Source organism: Rana temporaria, chromosome 4 (assembly GCF_905171775.1).
Source record: "Rana temporaria chromosome 4, aRanTem1.1, whole genome shotgun sequence".
In the NCBI taxonomy this organism is placed as follows: Eukaryota; Metazoa; Chordata; class Amphibia; order Anura; family Ranidae; genus Rana; species Rana temporaria.
This window is the reverse complement of record NC_053492.1, coordinates 97,647,716-97,674,262: the sequence shown is the minus strand read 5'-3', so window position 1 is coordinate 97,674,262 and position 26,547 is coordinate 97,647,716. Positions and strand designations below refer to the sequence as shown.

Sequence of the window (26,547 nt, the reverse complement as noted above, 5' to 3'; positions counted from 1 at the left end):
GATATCATTGAAGCACTTTTGTGGACTTTGTTTACAAATATGCACATTCCAATATATTTTTGCACTTTAGCACTTTTATCACGTGGACACTTTAAATAATGGATAAGGCAATAGTTGTATGATTTGCAAGAGCATTTATTATTTAATAAGTTATCACAATTTTACAATTTATGTCTACCACAGTTATGAAGATACACACACAAATAGGCTGAAAGTTAATTAACTAATCAGTATGCTTTGGGCTGTCACTGTATAAGAAGACCTCCTATTGATAGTGTCTTAGTGTGGATTAAACTCTGGACCTCATTACTGAAAGTTAAGCGTGCCAACCACTTAGCCTCCATGCAGTCTGGAGTGCTAATGTATTTCTTACCTCTTAAAATTTATCTATGGGCCCATAAAACTTGTGAAACTGACATATTTCAGACACGTGTAGGTGACCGCATGTTAGTCTAAATCTCCTGTAATGCAGTTATCAAAACCTGGGGGCATTCAATCATGCAAATAGAAAATAACTTCATGGATTTGGTCCTCACCTTCCTACCTAATGAGCCTTACTTTTGTCCAAGCAATATTCTGAGGCCAACGAGAGCAATCAAGTAGCTGGCAGCATGGGGGAGAAGCCTTGGGTTTTTGGAAGTCCCAAGGTGCTTTACAGGACACATCAATGAAAACCTGGAGTTGCCTGCAATGAGTGTCACTTTAACATGTTGTATGGGCAGTCAGGTTTCAATCCTAAAACAATGAATATTGTGCTACGAAATATGGTTTTAGGTTGAATACTAAGGGACATTGTGAATAAAAGTGATTATTGTGCTCCTCAAAAAGAATGGAAAAGCAGCTACAAAAGAATGTGACAAAAATTCAAAAGTAAATGGGAGTGAGTATGTAGCACTGAAAGTGACATAAAGGGAAACGTGTGTATATCGCTAACAGTATAAATCCACTAAAGTGAAATAAACCATAAACATAAATATATAAATAGTGATATAAAGAGAACAGAGTCCACATAGAAAAACTGGTATGATAACACTGTCCGTCACAAGTGGGTGAATAAGTAGGTGAAGAATAACCACGAGACGAACCGATGACACAGTTGTTTACGACCAGTCCTCTGTTGGACGTGGATATTTAAGATGAAAGAAAACGAGAACTATCCAGAAGATCCAAGATACATCCATAAATATTCAATTGATTTCTAGTAGTAATGGCCCCAACTAGGGTGGCAATAAACAAATAGAAGGGCCCAAAAAACTCACATCCACAGAACATGAAAGAGAGAAAAAAAGGGGAAGGGCTTCCGATGGTCAAGGTAAAAAAAGGAAGGCTTTTATTGATAAAAACCAGCATACAATTAAAAGTGATCACTATGAAATAAAAGCAATATGGGCAACAGTGTACCAGGCTGGATGTATCTTGGATCTTCTGGATCGTTCTGGTTTTCTTTCATCTTGAATATCCACGTCTAACCGAGGACTGGTTGTGAACAACTGTGTCATCGGTTCGTCTCGTGGTTATTTCAATCCAGTTTCCTGCCAGGAGTACTCCGGGTTCTTCTGGATATCTGGTTCACCTACCGATTGGGAATACCTCTGCCTGATTGATCCGTTGTCACTGACAGTCGGGTCCAACAGTTCGGTAAGAGAGTTTTAGACACACCACTCATTTGAAGGCATATTTCCAGTGATGGTTTACATGTTTCCAGTGACAACTTCACCGTGAGATTCTTCACCTACTTATTCACCCACTTGTGACGGACAGTGTTATCATACAAGTTTTTCTATGTGGACTCTGTTCTCTTTATATCACTATTTATATATTTATGTTTATGGTTTATTTCACTTTAGTGGATTTATATTGTTAGTGATACACACACGTTTCACTTTTTTGTCACTAAAGGACATTAACAGATAAGAAATGGTAGTCCATTATCTTTTACATTGAAATATGCTATATCTATTGCTGACATATTGTATATATAGTACAGCTCATTGTGACGTATCTATTAGCATGTGCCAGATGATCATGTTACTGGGCCTTCTTTTAATTAAACAATAATGTTTCCTCTTGTTGTACATTAGTCAATAGAAATCACCTTGGTCTTATCACATTGTGCTTGTAGAGCTCTCCAAAGATACACTGTGAAAAATTGCATATGTAATGCTTTCAAACATGTTCAATGGCATCTAAAGTAAATCTGTCTCAATAAAGGACAAATATAAGTGTACGATAAACAAAATACAAAAGCAAAGGTTACTTTCAATGAAAATTCATCCAGATATAGGCAACTAAAAAAAATGCAAACTTTTTCTGGGAATGCCAAATTTGATCCCACCCTTTCTGGAACCTCCCCGTTGGTCCTTTTATGTGCTTGTTTGCCTCACTTGAATAATGGGTATGGTTTGGGGGGGGGGGTGAAAGGGATGGGGGCAAGCTTGACTTCACAGTAGGAGTTGATATTTACATTTGACATCATCCACATCCATCCATCATCCATATGGGTATTTTCTTTATTTGCCCAGTTTTAGTAGTCCAAGTTTGTGACAGGCATACTTTAAATGATCAAATGTGACTCTGATAGTTCTTAGGATTGCAAGTTTTTGGTGCAGGAATTCATACCAAACACTCCCTTCCTGTACATGTCTATTCAGCTTGAAGGCAACACTGATTACTAAAAGTACATGAAGTCTGCTGAAGACAGAAGGTTACAAGTCATTCCCAAACTGTCCTCTGAGCTGCTGAACTTGTGTTTCCTAAGTAAATATGTTTATCCTTTAAACAACAACCTGACACTGGTACCAGTGTTCACAAGAATGTGTAAAGTCTATGCTATAACTGATTCAAAATGACGGAAAGAATCAACGAAGCAGTACTGGTGGTGGCCACTACATTTTTCCAGGCTAGTGGATTTATCACATAGGCTTCCCTATAGTTTCTTTAAAGTATTTTACTATATCTTTCTAAATATCAAATATGCCAATCCATCTATTCTCCCCAACAGTAACTACGTTCACTTGCAATTATTTCTATTTTGTTAAACTTATCAACACATACTAATGCAATTTCTCATCACCGTGATATTATGCCTCGTACACACAGTCTGACTTTTGACCGTGCAAAAGTCCGCCACGCGGAAGTCCGACGGACAAAAAGAGAACAGGTTCTTTATCTAAGGTCCGTCGGACTTCCGACAAAAAAAGTCAGATGGAGGCTACACACGGCCGGACTTTCCGAGAAGAAAAGCTTGTCTGACTTTTTTCTCGGAAAGTCCGGCCGTGTGTACAAGGCATAAAAGTTACTTATAGCAGATTTGAGTATGGAGAACAATGCTGGTTTCTGATGGGATACTATGGTGTGCTCTTTGCATTGAGTTCAAAAATGTGTTTACATAATCTCTTCGTATAAAATCATAAAAAGACAATGATGTAAAGATATGATTTCAGTGATGTGAGGTCTACTCTGACCTATTAGGGATGTTTAAATTTATGTATAACAGTAACAACTGAGTTGTCATGTCTTACTGAGCTTTTGGATTTGTTTTATTCTGTTTGCCATTCATCTTACAGTGCAAGTTACTTGTACCATCTTCAGAGCAAAAGTGTAAAGCTAACTGTATGACTTTGAATTATTAATTATTTAAAGGAGATGGGTCTATCTGATCTGAAGCTTTAGCTTTTTGTACACTACAGGTGTGCTTTGATAGAAATGAAGTTGTTCATGTTTTTGTTTTCCTTTTCATATGAAAGTATACATTTGAGTTTTCTTTGTCTTTAAGTAAAAAAAAAAAAACACTTTGCTGACCATTTAACTAGGTCCCTAATCCCCAGGTATGAACTCAATCACTTTATATGGATATCATGTGTATTCAATCTGGCCAAGAGCAAAGTTCAGCAGCTGAACCACATAATTCCTCCTTTGCTGAATTGACTTGTGATAAAAACACGGGGCCGCCATTGTTGACCTCATTCTACAAATGCTTGTTTCTTGGTTGTTATACTCAATGGCTTCAGAATTATGAACATGGAGCAAGTCAATAAAGTCAGAGGAAAGTCAGAAGTTTTTAGCTATGTACCTGTTTTCAGGATAATGGCTTAAAGTAGCAAGACCAGCCAGCATTATATCAGAAAACTATAATTTACAGAAACAGAGCTCACTAATGGCAGTCACTGTTTTATTCTTGCTAGGTTTCTATTAAAATTATTCTTTCATGAAGCAAAATTCTTCTTTGATTAGGCTGTGAATCTTAGTCCTGGGGCACTGAGCCAAAGCTAGTATGTGCTACATTAATAAGAGGAATGGCTGCTTTCATTAAAACTTAACTGAAATTTGCTTTGTGATTGCCTAAAGTAAACGGATGATTGATTGGCTGTGAAGTCAAGCCCAGAGAAAAGAAAGAGGAATTCTACATCTAAGGCCCAGTACACACGACCGGATCTATCCACTGAAACTGGTCCGACGGACCAGTTCCAGCGGACAGATCCGGTCGTGTGTAGGCCCGAGCGGACAATTGTCCGGCGGATCGGACAGTTTACAGCGGACAAAAATTGCTTAGCCTGCTAACAAATCTGTCCGCTGGAAACCTGTCCGTCGGACGTGTTCGGTCGTCTGTACAGACTCATGTCCGACCGACCGCCATCCCTCGCATGCGTCGTACTGATTCGACGCATGCGTGGAAGCTTTGAACTTCCAGGGCCGCCCACGTCGCTGCGTCATCATCGCGGCGACGGCGCGGCCACATTGCGACATGTCACCGCGTTTGTTTTCCGCGGGGATTTCGGTCTGATGGTGTGTGCAGCCATCAGACCAAAATCCGGCAGCGGACATGTCTGATGAAAACGGTCCGGCGGACCGTTTTCATCGGACAGATCCGCTGGTGTGTACGGGGCCTAAGACCAACATAACTTGTTAAAAGGGGGTTGGCTTGGAAGGAGTTTTCAGATAGGTTCAGTAAATCGGACCAGGGTTCTTATTGGATTTGTAGGGTTGACATGAGCAGGTGGAGCTGCAAGGGATGATCATTAAGAGGATATTGAGAGGTCTTCAAGAGAGACTGTGTAGAGACAACTTCACAACCTCCCTTCTTTAAGTTTGGTTGTTTGCCATTTCCTGGGACAGTTCCGTTTTTGTGATTTGTCATAGCAGCTGTCAGGGTACAAGGTCCTGGAATGCACTATATTATAGGTAAAAATGTACATTGGTAGTGACCTGTCTTGGGAACAGCTTCCGTTAGGCCGCATTCACACAAGGCGGACTCCGTTCCTACGGAGTCCGCCTGCTCCCGCCAGCTCAGCGGGAGATCAGTCCGCAGATCTCTGCTGAGCCAATGGATGACAAGCTCCTCTCTGCTCACTGAGCGGGGAGGGGCTTGTCGGGCACCGCTGTCTCCTATGGAGCGATCTGATGAAAACGGACAGCATGTCTGTTTTCATCAGATCTTACCCGATCCGATCCACATGGACGGATGGGGACGTGCCCCCCATACTGTACGTCTGTTTTTAGCAGATCGGATAGGGTTGAATGTCAGCAGACATGTCTCCGCTGACATCCAATGCTCCATAGGATTGCATGGAGCGGCCGTCCAGGTCCGCCGTCAAAACTGACAGGCGGACCCGAACGGTCCGTCGTGTGAATGAGGCCTTAGTCTGTTTGCGTTGTATCTGCTATTAGTGGTGATGTCTCCAAGTATTTTTTTTTGCCTGGAGGTTTAATTTTTGGTTAATAAGGTACTTGAAGTAGTGATGCCTACATGAACCTTGGGGCTCTGTTTCATACTGTAATGACTGGTTTTGTAGGTTATGTTATTTATACAGTTATGTGAATAAAGGGCTATTATGGCCCTTAAACTCCAGTGTTGTGTCATATGTGTCACTTCAGTAAGGTAAAAGTGAAATGTTAAAGTGGTTGTAAACCCTCCCCCACAACTTTATCCCATGTAAATCAGCATACAAAACCATAATGAACACTGCTTGTAGAAATATCCTTACTTGTTTAGTATTGTTGTAATCCTTTTTGTTCTTTAGAATGATGTCACTGGAGCATGCCCAGATCTCCCCTGATTTACGGCACACTATGTTTGCTTGTCTGTCTGTTATCAGGATTTCTATGGCACAACAGTGAAATCCCACGAGACTGCATAATCATTTAGAGCTTCCTCCTACACCCCATGTGACCATGTGACATCACATGGAGTGTAAACCTGGGCATCGGACTGCATTACTGAAGTCTTATCAGCTGAAGCTGACACTTCGGACACTTTTTACACATTTTTTGGACCATTGGCATTTTTATAGCGATCAGTGCTATAAAAATGCATTGGATTACTATAAAAATTCCACTGGCAGTGAATGGGTTAACACTAGGGGGCAGGGAAGGGGTTAAGTATGTTCCCTGGGTGTGTTCTAACTGTAGGGGGGATGGACTGACATGGGGAAATGACTGATCTTCTGTTCATACATTGAATACATACATTCAGCATTTCTCTCCCTGACAGGACCGGGAGCTGTGTGTTTACACACACAGCTCCCGGTCCTCGCTCTGTAACGAGCGATCGCGTGTGCCCGGCAGCAATCGCGCCTTCCGGGAACGCGCACGGGAGTCGGGGTGAGCAGGGGGCACGCACCTCCGGCGGCGCACACGCGCCCCTAGTGGCCTGTGCGTGAGAGCCGACATATAGCTACAGGCTCTCACGCAGGGGAGTCGACCTGCCGCCTTAAAATGACGGCGGCTGGTCGGCAACCAGTTAAACAGTAAGTAATATGCAATTTGGGCTGGATTACAGTGGCTATAGATTTATAATTACTTAATATAATTGAATAAATTAAAAGATCAAAATGGAGCCCTAAAATTATTTACAAGATGGTATTATACCCCAACTAAACTCCATTCCATTTTCCCTTCAACTTCCCCCTCTTGCTTCAGAGATTGCAATTCATTAGGCTCGTCCCCCCACATTTTCTGGCAATGTGACAAGGTCAGAGGCATTTGGTCACAACTGGAGAATTTCGCCTCCAAAATCTCTGGTAATATAATCACCTTAACGTTACATAATTGCATTATTTTTGCCCCATTTACCGGTCTTTCCACTTGCCAAATGAGGCTAATTCACACAATTTGTGTCTCCATACACAGGCTAATAGCTTCCCAGTGGAAATCGCCATCAATTCCCCTAGCCCCACTCAAACCCAGAATCAACAGTATAAACTTAATGGAAAAAATCTTCCATACCCTACAAAATACTATGCACATTTTTAATAATAAATGGTCCCCCTGGATTGAGCATTCCCCCCTGTTCTTTAACCCAGTCTAGACCCCCCTCGTTTGTCATATTTTTTCTGATATGGTTTGATTTCAACCTTTAACACGGTTTTACAGTCCTTTAACATGTCTGCTAAAATGGATATTATTTGAAACCTTTGTGCGATATGCTGGTTTGTCTACTCGTTCTGTTTTCTCATATGAGTTAACCCTCATTTTGTATCTGCATTGCTTGTATGGATTTGTACAACCATCTATTTCTTCAATAAAAGTTTGTAAAAGAAAAAAAGAATAAATTAAAAGAAGCATCAGAGTGGGAGAGTTTACTTCCTCTTTAACCAAGCAATTGTAGGGACAAATCATTTTTTATACCCTAGTCATGTGCTACTGCCTTTTGCATTTTATCATTGTTCTTTGAACTGCTAGCCAAAGTAACTAGAGTTTACTAGTGGTCACATAAAAATGTTAAAGAAATAATTTAAGGTGAGAAAGGAATATTAAGGGATATTCAAGGAGAAGAAGAGACAGGCTAAACAATAGACCTTGGTGCATCCATACACCAGTAAAGGTAGAGAATATTCAATTAGAAAGGGCAATGTTCATTTAGTTCAACAAATAAAAAGTGAGTGCATTCACTATAGTCACCTGATCATGTGCAAGGTAAAATCCTGTTTTTATTTTATTTTTTGAATTTTCCATGATGCATGATTTGGTTTTCTAAGGAATCATAGTTTCACTTTTTTCACTAAGCTAATCAAACATTCTCTATCTTTATTAAATCAGCCCTATGGATGAGGAAAGGGCAAATGTAAGTATCTACACTATTGATATGCACCATTTTTTTCAAAAATGAAACATTTGTTTAGATAGAATTCACCTTTAAATATTCAGTTAGAAGTAAAGAAATTTTGAGGATGCATTAAGTGCAGTGACCCAAAGCAGCTAATAACAATTGATCTATTTAACTTGCGTGACTATAGTGAAATGTAATTGGCTGCTATGAGTTACTAAATGTTAGACACCTGCACTGCCTTATTGCATAAGCCTATCATGACACTTTTTCCCTGCAAGATCTAGAACGTCGGAAAGCAGATGACTTTAAACCCTTGTTCCCCATAGATAAACATATGTCTGAATGGAGGACCTCCTATGTCACACATAGTAGTCAGCCAGCTAGCTAGGCTTTATTCTCTAACTGGCCAAAGAAAAAGCAAAGTTTGTTTTATTTTGGGTAATAAGGAAAGACATATTTTTAACCATAATGTCTGCTGTTCCATATTCCCTGTTGATGGTTTGAACTAGAAGTCTATATGGCAAACTCACAAGTAGGGCAAAATCCAAGCAATTCTGGAACTACACAAGCAGGAAACATGTGTCACAAAAAAACAAGAACATTTCAACAATTTACCATTTATTAATTTGTGCCCACAGCCACAGACCAGAGTCACTCTTTTAGGTTTCCACTATCCGAATCAAATAGGATGGTTGGGGGGAAATACACATTTTCTGCCACCTACAGTATTTAGAAGTAAGGCTGAATGTGACTACCACAGGGTAAATTAAATAACGTAATGGTTTACTTTTACTAACTATGACTACTTAATAACATTAGGTGCATTTATGAAATTGGTTAAAGCAGACTGTAAGTGAAATTGGAGATTATTTTAGATTTGTGAATATGTGACAGTCCATTCAATAAAGAGGATACACATTTCTGGTTGCACATTAGTTGGTCAAGTAGATAACTGTTGCTTTACACCTCAGAGGCAACTTAGATTCATTTTTTTTTCCAGTGATATCATGATTTCTTTTTCTAGATAAAACATTGATTTTTTCTGAGTTATACATTAAAACATCCCTTTACCGACCCATTCTGTAGTCAATTGGCTTTTGTACATGCAAACAAATAATAGACAATTTCCTGTACTGTAAGCATAAATAGGTATAGAAATTGCAATCCTACTGTGCCTACAAACATATTTTCTTTTTCTAAATACCTGAGCATTGGAAGCGTTGTCAGCTTGTCTGGAGGATGGAGAGGAAAGAAGAAAGGGAGACCACAGGGAACGTCTGAAAAGAATAGACAAGAGAAGCATATGGTTACCCCTAGTTCTTAAAAGTACAATCCAGTCAAACATATTCCGACTGACCCAAGAGATACAATGCGCCTGCTAAGCATCTCTAATTTTCTTCTTGGAATTCATCTTCTGAACCTGACTGGCCTTGTCTGCTAGTTTTTTTCTAGTAGCCATTATGCTCTTTGTCTGAGTGGCCTTGAGTCTGGGCTGGAGAACAAGTGTGTCTATATGTTACAGATGTATTCCACGCAGAGGTAAAAAATACACTAATCTATGTGGTTATCATTAAATTAGATGTAACATTACGTTTGCTAAAGCACTGTGCATGACAACCAACTGCCATTAAATATTTTCATCCTTTCTTGCATTTAAATGCCACTGATCACCTGCAGCTTGTTTTGCACACTTCTTACCTACATGCATGCACTCCCGCAATGGCTGCATAGAATTTCTCAGGATGAAATGACCACTAGTAGTTTCCATTAGAAGTTCATGTGACACGATGACAACTCAGGATTACAGTTGGTAGACAGGGTAAAGGGTCATTTTTTTTTTAAATAACAAACATGTCATATTTACCTCCACTGTGCAGTTCGTTTTGCACAGAGTGGCCCCGATCCTCCTGTTCTGGGGTCCCAAGGCGGCTCTCGCAGCTCCTCCCCGCATTAGATAACCCCCTCTGGGAAGCTTTCTCCCGAGGGGGTTACCTTGTAGGCGCGCTCCCGTGTCATACACTCGGCGTCCATAGCCGCTGAGTGTATGACTCGGCCCCACCCCCCGGTGGCCACGTCATTGGATTTGATTGACATCAGTGGGATCCAATGAAGAGCCAAGAAGCTGTGGAGAAAGCGACGCGGGATCGCGCCCATGGAAATTCGGGGCTCAGGTAAGTAAAGCGGGGGGCTGGGGGGCCAGACACGGCAAGGTTATTTTTCACCTTAATGCATAGGATGCATTAAGGTGAAAAAACACAAAGGTTTACAACCCCTTTAAAGAAACCTATTGCCAGAACTTGTTTTTTCATTTTGGATAGAGCAGTTTAACACTTTAAAAAGGAATACCCATTTCAGTTGTTTCTTTTTTTGTTTTGTTTTTTGGCCATCTGTCTCACATTGGGGAGATTTCCCTTTATATCCTGTTCTATAGACGCAATAGGCACTCTGGGACAGCTATCACATGAACAATGTTCCCATTGGAAGATTTTCCTTCTGTTCCTGTTCAACGGACAGCTCAAGATCTTGTAATTTCCCTCACTTTCAGCCCAGATGACAGTGGCCACCAGGATAAAGAGAAAGAGCCAACACCTCCCTTTTAGCAGCAAAAACACCTGACATGACATGTAACTTCTTACTTCTCTATTCAAGACAACACCAACAAATATATTCATATATATATATATATATATATATATATATATATATATATATATATATACACTATATTGTCAAAAGTTTTAGGATTCCTGCTTATACACGCATGTGAATTTTAATGGCATCCCATTTTTAGTCCGTAGGGTTCAATATTGAGTAGGCCCACCCTTTGAAGCTATAACAGCGTATAACAGTGTGTCTATGGGAATGTTTGACCATTCTCCCAGAAGCACATTTGTGAGGTCAGGCACTGATGTTGGATGAGAATGCCTGGCTCTTAGTCTCCACTCAAATTCATTCCAAAGGTGTTCTATCAGGTTGAGGTCAGGACTCTGTGCAGACCAGTCAAGTTCCTCCACCCCAAACACGCTTATCCATGTATTTATAGACCTTGCTTTGCGCACTGGTTCAAATCATTTGGTGGAGGGGGAATTATGGTGTGGCGTTGTTTTTCAGGGGTTGGGCTTGGCCCATTAGTTCCAGTGAAGGGAAATCTTAAGGTGTCAACATACCAGGCATTTTAGACAATTTCATGCTCCCAACTCTTTTGAAACAGTTTGGGCTTGGCCCCTTCCTGTTTCAACAGTGCACAAAGCAAGGTTCATAAAGACCAGGTTTCTAGGACATTGGAGTACTGACCTCAACCCAAAAGAACACCTTTGAGATGAATTAGAGTGGAGACTGTGAGTCAGGCCTTCTCTTCCAACATCAGTGCCTGACCTCACAAATGTGCTTCTGGAAGAATGGTCAAACATTCCCATAGACCCACTCCTAAACCCTCCCAGAAGAGTTGAAGATGTTTTAGCTGCAAAGGGTGGGCCAACTCAATATTGAACCCTACGGACTAAAACTGTGATGTCATTAAGGTTCACGTGTGTGTAAAGGCAGGCGTACCAATGCTTTTGGCAACACAGTGTTTGTATATATTGGGGAGATCGTTAGATCAGTGATAGATGCATTTTTTCTAGTGAGTCCACAGCAGTCAGAATTCAGGATGATGCATGGTTCATCCCGAATTATAGCTGCTCGCAATTTGGCACACAGGTAAAATAAATAACTTGTTTGCTCACCCGCCACCCACCCATTGTGTAGGAAGTCATCCAGCATCCCCTTAACCGCTTCCCGACACCGATATATACGTCGGCAGAATGGCACGGGCAGGAAAATGGGCGTACCTGTACGTCCCTTTGAATTTGCTGCCTAGCGGGTGTGCGCCTGTCGCACGCATCGGGAGTGTGCTCGCGGGTCCCGCAAACTCAATGTTCACCGGCGGGCCGTGATTGTGGTGTGGAGAGGAAGAACGGGGAGATGCCTATGTAAACAAGGCATTTCCCTGTTCTGTCTAGTGACATGTCAGGGATCTACTGCTCCCTGTCATCAGGGAGCAGTGCTTGCTGCCATGTCAGTGGTAGCCCATTCCCCCCACAGTTAGAATCACAACCAGCATGCAATAGCTTTGCATAACATACTAGAAATCATATGTTAGACCTCTGGCTGTATACGTTTCAGTGATATAGTACAAGGTGAAATATTCCTGTGTAGGGATGAGCTCCGGCGTGTTCGCACACTCCACATGCAGAGCCCGCCAGGAAGTCGGCATGCCACGGCGCTGCGCTAATCACAGGCAGTGAGACATTTCCCAATCGCTGCAGCCATGCATCGCGGCAATGTCTCCCTGCCTGGGATTAGCACAGCGCCGTTCTGACTTCCTAGCGGGCTCTGCGCGTGGAGTGTACAAACACGCCGGAGCTCATCCCTAGTCCTGTGGCACAAGGTAAACAGTCACTCAATGTCGCAGTCATAAGTTACATATACATATTGTTATATTCAAAGCACCATAACACAGTTTGTATTGTATATACCACCAGCTGGTGACAATTGTTTCCCACACAAGTTTTTTAAATGCCATGGGGATCGCCGAGTGGCAAAGTATATGTGCTATTTAGTTATACAAAGGGCAAAAGGTTCTGTACCCCTTCATTATGATAGTAAATTTAGTATAATACTGTGTTTACCCTCCTATCAGGACAGCATGAAACTGATAGGTGTGCTCTTTATATATCCTACTGGTTACTTGATAGACAGTGTCATTTACATTTGTATATTATATACAGTATGTACTTTGTGATAAAATGTTCTTTATAGAAAGGGCTCCACAGTGATTTGGGGAATTTGTGTATATTTTTATTTGCTGTATTGGTCTAATAAAAGATGTTACTTTATATATTTTTCTAACATCAACAGTCCCAGTGATCCAAATGAAACTTGCTGTGCCGCTCTAAGCTGAGACGGAGATCTCCAAACCAATTGCAGTGAAGGGAACTAAAGTCAGTGCACCATTCAGAGGTATACAAGCATTATCAAAGAGAAGAACAGGTGCTGCTCACCAACCCAGTTCTTTAGTAAGTAGAGGAATGTGGCCTCAGCCAGCGACGCTTCAGGTACACTCTCCTGACCTGTTTTGTCCCTCTCACCGGGGCTTGGTCACAGAGGTTAGAACAGTCCCAGATCTCAATTTTTGTTTGACTTGGGGCTGTATTCACATTCGAGTGTAGTATCTTTGCTTATCTTTTATGCTTAGACTTTTTTTAATTAAATATTTGTATAAACCTTTTGCAGGCATCTGAATCTTGAACATTTTAAAAAAATAATTAAATAATTACTAGGAGAAAAAAATGTATGTGCGTTTTTTGCATGTTTTTTGGGCTCCCACCATTAAAACCTATTAGGGGCAAAAAAAAACAGATTTAAGCAGCACTATGCTAAGGTGTGAACAGGCACAGTTGAAAACCATAGAACTTTGGATGGGTTTTAAACTGAAGGTGTGTGCTACTAGGGGTGAGAGTAGGAAAAACATAGTTAGCTCTGGATTAGACCTGAGTCATTCAATCTGGCACAGGGTTACTAGTGGCCAGGGCTGGAAGACTCACCCTGACAGCTCTCTGGTGCCTCCCCCTGTTATAGGACATTAGAGAATGTTCTGGAACTAGTTGGTGGTGGCTAGGCGGGGCTGCCACAAATATGTATGGGCCCTCAGCAGTGGGCCTGGCAGGGGATTGATAAAACACATAAATAGATATGGGCCATACCAGCAGGGAGTTTATGTGCAAGATGGAGAAGCAGTGCTGAGTGTGGCTGTCTGTGACCTTGAGTGATCCCTTACCATGGGGGGTTACGTTGGGCTGAAGCTCGGAAGGCTGGCCTGGAAGGATCCCACCACAGGAGGCAGTTAGAGAGATTCAAGCCAGAGAGGCAGCGAAGAGAGCAGGGACAGACAAGGGAAGAGACTGCCAGCTGAAGCAGTGTCTTCTCTTGAAGACAGCGGTGTGCCAAGTCTTTGTCTAACCTTGCCTTGGGGAGTCTCTATGTGTGTGTGTAGATTGGGTAGGACAGGTGCAGAAAGTCAGTCCGGTGGACTAGGAAGAGAAACAGCCAGGCATGGCTTGTGGCAGCTAGGAGGGCTAGCATTTTCTGAAGCAGGAGAACTGGGCTGTGTCCACAAGGAAGCAGATGGTCAAGAGATATGCTGTTCACTCTACAATGTGCTAAACTATCCAGAAAGGGACAGGAAGTTGCTAGCCTGTAATAAGCTGTTGCTAAATTAACAAAGTGACTGCTAGTTCCACCAGGAGTGATCAACAAGTGCTGCACATAGTGCGCCAAGTGTGTGCAAGAGGAAGAAAGAAGAGGATCTTTGTAAATAGGGAGGAAGTTGTCATGTGTTCTGTGTGGACATTTTCTCAAGTTGGGCATCCCATAATTCTCAACCCCATCCAAGTTATCATCCCCTAATAAACATCAAGAACAAGCCAATGACTGTTTTCTGCATTGAGTGAATGCTGTGTGAATATCTGTGCAGCAGTGGGGAACCCTGACTTCAGCAACTCCTACAGGGGTAGTGCTACAGTCATACATATTTTAAAGAACATAACAACTTTTTCGTTTTCAGGCCATCCAGTGTTAACACATTCCATATAATACAATTTACAATAAATCTAGTAGTTTGTCAGTGAATGTGGAAATACCTAAAGCTTTTTATTGTGTGTTTGCAGTAATTACAGCCCTGTTCTGCAATAAAGTTTTCCCTGACAAATAATTATGTTTAATATTGTGGGATAAAAATTCCAAGTATAGATGATGGCTTATATAAGCATTGCATACATACTTTCTATCCTCCTTGTTTATGAGTAATACACCATTCCAAATATGCTGCATATGTAAATTAAAAAGGGTATATATAATTAATACAGCTCTTTCTATTAATTTCACAAAGCAGATGGGGAGGTAGAGTCCTGTTCTATTACTTTCTAAACAATAAGGATCATCATGGTAATTATAGACAGAATACCTCCAATACCTTTGATAGCATTCTTTAAACATACACTATTCCCTGCAGGGGAGCAGATATAAGTATGCAGAACCTGACTCCATGTAAAAGCTCTTGAGACTGAACCAAATGTTGCTTGCGCTGGGTTGTGTCTGCTAATGAGAAGCCAGAAATTATACGTATGGAGTTCTATGAATATATACAGAAAGAAAATGAAAAAAAAATTGAATCAATGGTTGTATGTGCCTTTAAATGTTTGTATAATTGATATTTTTTACCACAAATAACATAAAACCTATTATTAACATGCAAAAACATAATGTTAAATAAATAAATATATATATATATATATATATATATATATATATATATATATATATATATATATTGCTAATGTAAAAGATTAATTTGTGCCTAAATAAATACAGCTAGTTATAAATTGTGATCACATTTGCAATTTCAGGAATAATAAAGGCAGGCAGAAGTATAAACAGAATGTGTACACTAAATTTCAATCCAATCTTTGCTACTTTATATAGTAGTAAACTAAAATGATCCCCCTATATTTATTCTAAAATCGTGAAGGGCTCGTGTAGATGAGCTTTTGTTTCCTGCATCTGACTTGCGTTTGAAGCTCGTCTCTAATCGCAAGTCTGCAGATTTCAGTGTCCTTTGATTAGGTAGTGTGAGTGACTGTTCCCAGGGTGAGATTGACCTGCTGTGATTTGCGTTCCTTTGGACACAGATGGTTCTATTAAGATCCATTTCTGTTGCTTGGAAAGTTCTTAAATCGAAAGCAAAAAGCTGCAATTGAGTTGGGGGTTTGCAGGTGAAACACAAATGCATTTAAAATAGCGTTATGTTTAAACACAAAACAGCATTTAGCAATAAATCTATGTAAATCTGAAATTATACAGGATAACCTGTGGCTATAAACGTGGTATATGCTTAATTGCAGGGAAGCATAGGCTCATTCATGACCATCAAATAAACCAATATCTTGACTCCCAAAAAAAAATAAAAAAATCTAAAGCTTATTAAGTTGGAAATAGAGCAAGGCCACAGCTTTATCGAACTTTCCAAATGTACAAAACAACAATGCCAGTCACAGTTATATTGTGAGCACATACCTTACCATCAGTGGCAGACAGGCACTAGACTGACCCCAGAATTAAGGGCATAGCCCATAAAGCAACATCAATTGCTGGCAAGGTCAAGACTGCCAATAAATCGGCGACAAACCATTGTAACTCTTGTGACAGCTTAATCTCTCTAGAGCATTTTTTTTAGTTCAGGCTCCATTCAGTCACCACATGTCTTTGAAGCCAATCCTAATGGAGCCACTTAACCTCCCTGTGTTAGGTTCACACCCACAGTGATGCCATGCTACCAGCAGTCAAAGCTCCCTTTTCCTAAAGAGGGATTCAAGGGGTCTTCACTAAGTGTGTGCTTATTTACATAATTTTATTTTATTGCAGTGGTCTCCCTTTGGATAGCATCACTGCAGCTATCGAAGGATCAAATGACAATAAGGCCAATCTTCTGGACACTGTTGGTGTATAAGAATCCTGTTCTCTTCAGTACCAGACTCATGCCCTGAGTACCAAACCTCCCACAACACTTTTGAAGCATCTGCCCAATATTGAAGGGCATGCAGTTTATTATGACTACAGCAGGGGACCTGTACCCTGAAACATTGCTGGCAGTTGTAAACGTGCTCTTTGTCACCTGTTGGTAATGTTTTGACAATACGGGTAATACGGGTAAGCAACTCTCTAGTCTTACTAATAGATCAATTAATCCTTCTCCCTCTCTTCCTGGACCATCTCATTTGGGTGATACCAAGAGGGCAGGAAATCTGGATCCATATCTAGTGAAAAAGATCTAACTGATGATAGGATGCACATTGTCAACCTGTCCTCCTATAAGATAACAAATGATGAATAATCTATCCTTAGCTTAGGATTGAGTTTTTGCCATATCCAACATGCTGATAGAAAATATGAAACAGCATATATTACCAGTATTCAATACACATCATGGTGATTAGTGCCATATACATCAATGTGTTTGTGCCGTACAAAATCAAAATACAACAAAATTATATATAATATAATATGCACAAATCTATAAAGTGCTTGGTGCTTATATGAAAAGAGTGCAATGGTGCTCCAAAATTTACAAAATTTGAGGTGACTTCCCTTTCGGTGACCCCACTCACCAGAAACAATGGACCCTCAGCTTCGCAGTCTGGGGTCAAAAAAGCAGTAATCTATTGATCTGGGGATGTGTAGGATGATTATATTATTTATTTTGATTTAGTACTTTAGCGCAAGTTTTGAATAGTTTTATTACTAACCAACATGCTGACTGCTTCAAACTGGCTAAGGATATTATATGATATTGTTTGCCAGAAAACTCACACTTCATGTAATTCATGATAAATCGTAAAGACCATCGACATCATGGCTAAGGATATTGAGCTATGGAAAGACTTTTCAATTAATAATTTCTGTGCTCTCATAGACATCATGCTTCTCTGGGAAGAAAGTAACCCGGAGAAACCTAATGTTTCTTTATCAATTGATTCCAATGTCCCTACTTAAAACCAGACACAGAAGCTAAATTATAAAAAGAAATCTCAAGTGTTTCCTCCACTACATCAAAACACAGACATCTGGGCCTTTGTTCAGAAGGTCCTTCATGACATTAGACAATTCTCTGATGAACCTTTGGGTGGTGCCAATGTAACGCCCTCCCTACAACAGGCTTTAACAAAATTAAAAAGCAATCCAAATATAATAATCAAACCTTCTGACAAGTTAGGGTTTGTAGTGTGTTAATGGATTGACCCAAGTATATCCAAATGTGCGTGACTATACTAAATAACTCTGCATGATATAGACGGATTCTTGAAAGTAGGTTAAAAGCCTTTGAGCTGGACTTTTGAAGCATTATTGTTACATCTTTCAATAATGGGATAATTGATAAAAATACATATGCATTTCTCAATGTTCAGCATCCAGTCACACCGACATTCTGTTCTCTACCTAAAATACACTTTATTTATTTATTAATTTTAACTGCTTCTACTACCTCCACTCATCAATTGTGATACAAAGTAATAATGCCATTAGAAAGACTAACATGGTGTGAACCCACTGACGGTTAAGCAGGGTTGCCAACTTTCAGTAAATTTACAAACAGTTTGTAAAATCCATAATTGTTGCATTTGTCCATGAATGTCAGTTACAGACATGCAGCCTATATGTCCACAATGGACATGCAAGGAAAGATGCAAAAAGTACAGATTTTACATACTGTTCGTAAATTTACTGAAAGTAAGCTTTGTAAATGGTGAAATAAAACAGTTCTAGGGATATGCTGCCCTCTACTGTCTGAATTTGTAAATACCTGTGATTATATTATGTATGCACTGTCTTCCCCTGGTTGTTGGCTTTGTGAAACCCCAGAAGGAGGAAATGGAGAGATGACCAAAAAGAAAAAAGAAAAAGACCACTGCACACCCTAAAGAGTTAACTACACATTTTATTAAAGCTATAAGCTATATCAAAAACATATATAGGACATAATGATAATGAATGATCTGGGTAGGTCCACCTATTATTCATAGGGGATCAGTTTTTATGTCCTATATATTTTTTTGATATAGCTTATAGCTTTAATACAATTTGTAGTTAACTCTTTATGGTGTGCAGCGGTCTGTTTATTTTTTATTTTTTATTTGTGGTCATACTTTATATTAGATTGCACCCCCCCGACAATATCGCTGAGCACTGCAGCCTTTACAATCAGGTGGGAATCCCATATACTCTCTTTCTTCTGGAAATGGAGAGAAAAAGAAAAAGTCCCAGTCACATGTCCTACTCATGTTGCTAAATCCTGGACCAGAATAGAAAATTATGCAAGTTTTTCTATGCTCTAATCATCTAATCATTTAACTTCAGCTGCTGAGTGTATATCTAAATCCTTGTGACAGACAGAGTATCTCTGCTCTGCCTTTGTTATTATTTCACATGCACAATGCTACTATATGCAGGTAGTACTCATCTTGCTGTATATTAGTAAGTAATCCTGTTAATTGCAATAGAGTTTATATACCTCTTTTATTATTTTAGAAACTACTAGGGACAGACTAAAGCACAAAGGGGACATGCTGACTTTGAGTTCCTTTGCCACAGTTTCAATGCTATGCCATCGTTCCTGTTGGTGAGAAGCTCCATTCCAGGCTAGTCGGACAACAGTTGCAGGATACCCCAATGACTGCTGATCTTGTTCACAGGTCTACTACACAATACAATCATCCTCAGGAGCCCTGCAACTGGAGTTTGAGGCAACATTTATTTGGAGGTATCTCTATTAATAACTTTATATATACGGGTATATGTGCACAATTCTACCTTGTTGGGCCCTTTGCTGATAATACCGTTTATACATTGTATGTATACACTATTTTTAATCTCTTTTAATATAAAGCTTGTATTATTTGTATGATGGTGTATATCTACAGTATATCCTTATGTTTAATGGTATATGCGGTTTGCAGTAGTCCCTTTGCGCTGAATGACTTTGTTTAGGTTACTGATTCTTTCCCAAGAAGGGAATCCCAATGGCGCACAGAGGCCCTATTTTGGGTGGAGGCACTGTCAACTTTATTTTCAAACCCACTCTTCTACTCAGCAAAGGTTCTGGTTCTCCTATTTACCTACAGGTTTAGCACAATATGCTGTTTGGGAAGGGGCATTTCTCATAACCCCCCAAAAGATGACTACACAGACATTAATGAATAAAACACCTATGTAACAATCAATGTCGGTAAAGCGCCAGGAGTGAACAGGGAGTCTAGAAAAACGAACAGAAACATAATTTTAGGCTGTTTTTATATGCATTGTTAAACTGAATCTTTCTGAGCAACAGAAACTCAGGCTGCCTGTATTATGTTCCTAGAGCAGCTCAATGCCACACTCTCCTTAGCCTGTAATGGATTTCTGCCTTCCCCCATATTTGTGGTATGATGAGGCTAACATGATATGAGCATGATTGACAGATGGGAAAAGCTGTGAAAGCGATTTAATAATGGGCATTACTGAGTTAAAAGCACAAATCTTGATATTAACCCTTTAGCAGTTATTTAAAAATAAATGTAAATTTTACTAAAAAGACCCATTTAATACATTTGTCAAAATCAGAATAATTTTATAAAAAAAGACATAGAAAAAAAAAAATGGTTTGTCAGCAGACTATCTTCAAAAGGAATCTTTTCGAGTATGTAGAAGTCAGTCCTGATTTGCATATGTATCACACTAACAATAGCATCAGGAATGGTGGAATCCTGCCAGTGAAATTAATATCTGACAGCCTATGCTAGCATAGCACACATGCTTCTATGTGATAGTGTGAAAAATGCTGGAAGATGAAGTGATGTATGGAGCGTACGATAAAATATACCCATGTAATCTCTATGCTAGTAAATCAAATCGGGCCTTTTTTTTTTTGCATATTTTTTTTTGCATTATAAACATACAATCGCTATATACCACAAGGTAGTCAGAGAAAGCAAAGGTATTTAAATGACAAAGCGCTTTGCTCTGAAGGAATTGTTTATTAGGCATTACGTATCCATGAATCAAATAGGCGTGACATGTCATGATTAATAACTGCTGCATGCTGGATCCTCCATTATACATTGAAAACACTTCTGTCTGCCTAAAAGTGATAATTTGCTAATGTGACTAAATGAGGTGTTTCAATCTATGTTTTTTCCTAAGACGGGTTTATTTTAGGACAGTGTTGCTTTTTTTTCCCCAAGATTTATTTCTAAAAAATTTTACACTTTTCAGTTGACCAGGCAGCTAATGTCTATCGGGTATTGCACAATCGATTTTACTTTTACAGAGTGAAACATATTCTTTGGATAAAGTTCATAATGGGAAATAAGTTGGACATGAATTTTGCATAGTCACAGGCTGCTGATAAGGCAGTACAGCCAGTCCTCCTGTACTGGGTTCAGGCATAGCTCCCAACTGTCCCTGATTTTGAGGGACTGTTCCTGATTGGGAACAATGTCCCTCTGTCCTTCTTTCCCCCTCATTTGTCTCTCATTTTGGTCTGTTTTTTATAGTTGTATATTAAATTCATTTTTTTATCTTTCAAAAAGTGTTTCCCAGTGCTAAACCTTTCATCCAAATTCTAAATTGCTGTTTTTGTCAATTTTAAAAGCCAATATAAAGGAATAGTAGTGGTTAAAAAGTCCTTATAGATTTAAATTAACTTTTTGTTGGCTAATTCTCCTTTTAGGGTGTGTGTCAGGGGGCGTGCCTATATACATTTGCAAGTAGGTGTCCCTCCCTCCCAGCTCAAAAAGTTGGGAGGTATGGGTTTAGGACTCACCTGTTCAAAAGGGGGCCCTAGTACCCAGCAGGAGGGCTAGCTGTACTGCCTTACTGCCCACATAGGAAAGAGTTGGCGCTTGCACCAGCCACTGCCTTACTGCCAACTCTTATAGCTCCCCCTGCAGCAACTGCTGGCTTCTCCTTTTCCTCGCCCATATCCTCCTGCTGTCTGGGCCCCTTTGTGATCCCCATCCACTTTGTGCTGCCAGCTCCCCTCCTACCTTCTCCTTCCGGAAGCAACCTTGGGTACACAATGGGACTCCTGTTATTTCACCAACCCCCCCCCCCCAAAAAAAAAAAAAACGGAAGTCAGAAAAACAATTATAGTAAACAAAACATTTCTAAAAAAAAAATTGGAATTGTAAACAAATTTAGGGACTCAAATGTGTTTTTTTGCAGTCAGCATTTGGATCGCTCTTTAGAGTGCATTTGACAGAGTAAGGAAGCCTATTGCCTCCTCATCGCCTGCTTTACCCCGTTTTTCACATGGTTCTGGGGGTACTTGCATAGAAATGCTATTCAAATGAATGGGTCTTGTGAAAAGGGGGGTATAATTTCTGCTATGGCCGCATGCCATTTCTTTTTTTGGGGGGGGGGGGGCTGTCAGGTAGGCTGTACAGAGCCCCGTGATTTCTAACAGCAGCCCTGCACAGTGTTTTCTAAACTGTAATTAACTGACAGATTTGACCTGATGATTTTAATTGCTCTTTAAACTGTAACTAAACTGTAAACACAAACTGAAAATACTATTTAATTCATTTAATTTTCAAAGCAAAATCACCCATCCTTCCATCCATGCCTCCAAGCATTATTATGTTGAGAAATTACTTTGAAAAACATTCTCTTAGCATTTCTAGCCATGGCCATGTTGAGTAAGGATAGATGATTCATGTAGCATTTACTTCCTGGAAATCATCTGCCCTTAGCTTAGACATGCAGGCAGGAGGATGTGGTTAGCTGAAAAAGTCCTTCCTCTCCTCCTCCATATGAAAGGAAAAACAACACCTATGAAGACAACTGGGATTCATGATATCATCTTGGTCCAGGCCAGAAACCATGAAACAACTAAAGAAATATATGAAAAAGTTTAAAACAAGTAAAAATTATATATGGTACCTTCTTATCTATGTACTAATGCTAGCAGCATAAGGATTCCTTGTTAGAAAGTTATAATGAAATATTTTATAATTACATGTAGAACATCAGTTATTTGACATGCAGTTGAGTATCCAGAGACAAGAGAAACTGTGCACAATTAGTGACAGGAAATGTGGACTGGTAAAGGAACCCTGCCACTGGCAGAGGTCACATTTCTTAAGAATGGTGCCATATGGAGCCACTCTCTGACCTCCAATCAGATAGTAAATCAGCCAGCTGGAATTTACTGTTCAGTTTTATGAATGAGAGCTAAGGGAACTTTAGAAGGAATTCTTACACTCTCATTATAATAAGGTCAATTACCCAAGTTGATGTATTAAAATGTGCAGTCTTAAAAATTCCTATTGGGTAATGGATCTAATTATAAATGTGAGTGTTTGAATTACCTTAGAATCTTTCGGAAAAAAAACAAAAAAAAAAACAATTACGTCTTATTGATTGATTCACTAGAAAGTAGAAACACACATTGGGATTTAAAACAAATGGAATCTTACTAAACAAGTAAGGGGTGCCCTTTACCAGTTCATATAAGTGGGGATGCCACTTAATTGATCTGGGGAAAGCAAATTACAATCCTCATGAGCTCATTAGAATATACCAGTGGAGAGAATATCATGTTAGAAATATCCCACGTGTTTGTATCGCAATAATGGTTACTCAGGACTAGTGCAGCCAATTAAGGTATTGTAAAGAAAACTCAGAAATTCATTATAAACAAGCTTTCCAGATAACTATAACAGCACTGCTGTTTTGTACAAGATATTGGTGCATAATGTAGAATAAAGCAGAATCATTTCATTGCACAGAGGGAATTCTGCTAAATAATGTCAATCATGTGACATTGGCAGTTTGGCCTAGATACATACAAAGTGTCTTCTCAGAATGTTGCTGAATTTTCTGTGCTTTTCATTAGGCAATGTTTAGAGCAAATAAATGTACACCCATTTTGGATTGTGTATGTTTATATATATAGATATATATACAGTGGGGATCGAAAGTTTGGGCACCCCAGGTAAAAATTTGTATTAATGTGCATAACGAAGCCAAGGAAAGATGGAAAAATGAATTTATAGATTAGACATTCTTATATAATGTAAAAAAAAGTTAGATTTTATTTCTATCATTTACACTTTCAAAATGACAGAAAACAAAAAAATGGCGTCTGAAAAAGTTTGGGCACCCTGCAGAGTTAATATCTTGTACTGACCCCTTTGGCAAGTATCACAGCTTGTAAACGCTTTTTGTAGCCAGCCAATAGTCTTTCAATTCTTGTTTGAGGTATCTTTGCCCATTCTTCCTTACAAAATTCTTCCAGTTCTTTGAGATTTCTGGGCTGTCTGTCACGCACTGCTCTTTTAAGGTCTATCCATAGATTTTCAATTGTGTTGAGGTCAGGAGATTGTGAAGGCCATGGCAAAACCTTCAGTTTACGCCTCTTGATTTAACCCCCCTGTGGATTTTGAGGTGTGTTTAGGATCATTATCCATTTGTAGAAGCCATCCTCTCTTTAACTTCAGCTGTTTCACAGATGGCATCAAGTTACCATCCAAAATTTGCTGAAATTTTATTGAATCCAATTTTCCTTCTACTTGTGAAATGTTCCCTGTGCCACTGGCTGCAATACAACCCCAAAGCATGATTGATCCACCCCCATGCTTAACAGTTGGACAGACGTTCTTTTCATTAAATTCTGTGCCCTTTCTTCTCCAAACGTACCTTTGCTCATTCCGGCCAAAAAGTTATATTTTAACCTCATCGGTCCACAGAACTTGTTTCCAAAATGCATCAGGCTTGTCTATATGTTCATTTGCAAAGTTCAAACGCTGATTTTTGTGGTGAGGACGAAGAAGAGGTTTTCTTCTGATGACTCTTCCATGAAGACCATATTTGTACAAGTATCTCTTTATAGTGGAATAGTGTACCACAACTCCAGTGTCTGCCAGATCTTTCTGGAGGGATCGTGCAGTCAAACGTGGGTTTTGAATTGCTTTTCTCACAATCCTGCAAGCTGTTCTGTCTGATATTTTTCTTGGTCTTCCAGATCTTGCTTTAACTTCCACTTTTCCTGGTGACTGCCATTTCTTAATTACATTCCAAACAGAGGATATTGACATCTGAAAACGCTTTGCTATCTTCTTATAGCCTTTTCCAGCTTTGTGAGCGTCAACTATTATCAGTTTCAGTTTTCTAGACAACTGCTTAGAAGAACCCATGGTGCTGATTGTTGGGGCAAGGTCAGATGAGTCTGGCATTTAAAACCTTTGAGATTGACATCACCTGGTCTTCCCAGACGATGATTGAGAACAATCCATGACACTGGCATGTCTCAGCTTTGCAAAGGGGGCAGTGCATGCTATAAATTCTGCAGGGTGCCCAAACTTTTGCAGACGCCATTTTTTTGTTTTCTGTAATTTTGAAAGTGTAAATGATGGAAATAAAATCTAACTTTTTTTGACATATTATTAGAATGTCTAATCTGTAATTTGATGCCTTTTGGAGATTTTTCCATCTTTCCTTGGCTTCGTTATGCACATTAATACAAATTTTTACATGGGGTGCCCAAACTTTTGATTCCCACTGTATATATATATATATTTCAATATGTGCTTGATTGGTGGTGGGGTTAGAAAAAAACCTCAGCTGTGGCAGCTGTAGTACTCAGCTACTTGCAGTTCCTTTTCTCCACCGCAAGATGTCAGACTCTTGGTATAAATGATGCCACACATGTTGTGTGTACAAGATATTCTTTACACGCCCCCTGAGGAGGCGTCATGGAGGTGCCCTGCTTTCAAAGTGAATTGATGCAGAAAGCTCAGCACCAAGGAATTCTCACCAGCCAGAGAGAAAATAATAATAGAAAGGACCCTGCATGTCACGCAGTCGGTTTATTAATTCATAATTTTTTTAGTTTTAGATAGTTAGGGCTGGGTTTTCCTGACACTCATCAGTGAGACAGAAAGTGAGGTGAAATCTCACATAAGCACTGTGGCCCCATTAATTACTTACCCATGGCAGCCTCCAGTGGTCCTGCATACTATGGCTCTCCAATTAGAGATGATGAAGGCCATGGTATGCATGCTCAGTGTGAGGAGACCAGGTGAGAACGTTTTTAGAAGCACAGTGAAGATCGCTGGACTACAGACGAATGTATGCATTGGATCACTAGTGGAAGGGGCTGTAATTGTTATACAATAACTTGTGCCAAAAGTACAGTAGGTACTGTTAATTTTAGAAATAAACATTTGATACAACAATGAAAATGTTTGTCCCAAGCATTTTTGGTTTTGCATAGATAGAGCACAAAAATAAATATTTCAGAGCTGTAAAGTGCATTGAGGAGTGAGGACGAATCTTTCCTCTGACTCATTCAGCAGTGTGTATAGTTTGAACATCAGTTGATCACCCATGTAAACAATATTTTTCTCTTCACTAAATAACATAAAGCTAAAGTTTTAAAGTTTCACACCAGAAAAATGGATCCTATCGTTGTTTTCAACACCTTTGGAAAATGCTAGTTGCTATCATGATGACCAGTTTGCTTTAATAATTTCAGTCACTGACCCATAACAAGTTTGCAGATCAGGCCTTTCTCCAAATTTCCTGATCTACAAAATGTGTTCCTAAGTTAGCTATTCAGTATCAGTATGAATTGAAGCTGCTGGGCCAGAAAAAGGGCCAAGCAACAATTATTTTAGGAAAGAGGAGAGTTTTAAAGACACAGTCCACCTTTAAGACAATGTTTCTTGTTACACACATTTTTAGGGTGAAACATGAAGCATGGTCACATACAGCAGTGGTTCTCAACCTCAGTCCTCAAGTACCCCCAATGAGCAATGATTTCAGGTTTTCCTTTATTTTGCACAGCTACTATAAATCAATGGAAAAGATTGGAAAACTGTGCTAGAAGTACTAGAAAAAGGAAAGCTGCAAAACCAAGTCGCAGCTAT

General features: G+C 39.6%; 1 protein-coding gene across 1 annotated transcript in view; it reads right to left on the bottom strand.

Annotated features, from left to right (window-relative positions):
• Window positions 1-26,547, bottom strand: part of MYT1L (myelin transcription factor 1 like) — a 639,239-nt gene that overhangs the window by 286,358 nt on the left and 326,334 nt on the right. The window contains 1 exon segment of the mRNA XM_040348666.1: window positions 9,252-9,324. The gene's annotated coding sequence lies outside the window, so the exon portion shown is untranslated.